Here is a 558-nt window from a genome sequence, read left to right as displayed (position 1 = left end):
CAATTGTAAATAGTGATTCACATGAATATGAAACTTAACTACCTCAAATTGTAAAGCATATCAATATTGTCCACCAAAAAAAAAAAAAAAAGATGTCAATATGAAACTACAATAATAATACTAATAGGTGGTGACACATTTATAATTTATTCACATATAATAAAATGAATCAGCTCTAAATTTACCTGATAAATGCCAATGCCAATTCAATAGAATGCAAATCAACAAACTTGAAAAGACTAGTAAAATTTGAACACGAATGTCAATGCAAGATTGGTTGAGTAGTAAGATCCAAACTTTTTAATAGAGAGGTCAAAAAAAAGGTCAAACAAAAATGAAAACTCAAAGACTCATTTGTAATTTATATGGATTCAAAAATAAATCAAAGCTTTGGATATTACTGAAAACGAGCAATGAAGAACCCTAGATGGGGGAATTCAGGCGAAAAATAAGAAAAAAATTTGGACCATTTCTCGATTTGTGCGTGTCATCCTTGCGCAGGGGCCATGCTAATCTTCTCTGTATCGTTCCAATTTTATCGGATGTCTCCGAAGAGAC

The 558-nt window shown here is 31.2% G+C and overlaps 1 non-coding gene across 1 annotated transcript; it reads right to left on the bottom strand.

Annotated features, from left to right (window-relative positions):
* Positions 1 to 455: 455 nt before the first annotated feature.
* Positions 456 to 558, bottom strand: LOC149015557 (U6 spliceosomal RNA). Its single transcript, XR_016173818.1, has one exon. It is a non-coding gene; the product is annotated as a U6 spliceosomal RNA (small nuclear RNA).

This window comes from Hakea prostrata, chromosome 5 (genome assembly GCF_041222555.1).
Source record: "Hakea prostrata isolate BN-2017 chromosome 5, UWA_Hpros_2, whole genome shotgun sequence".
In the NCBI taxonomy this organism is placed as follows: domain Eukaryota; kingdom Viridiplantae; phylum Streptophyta; class Magnoliopsida; order Proteales; family Proteaceae; genus Hakea; species Hakea prostrata.
The sequence above is the reverse complement of the archived record's forward strand: the minus strand, read 5'-3'. Positions and strand labels throughout refer to the sequence as shown.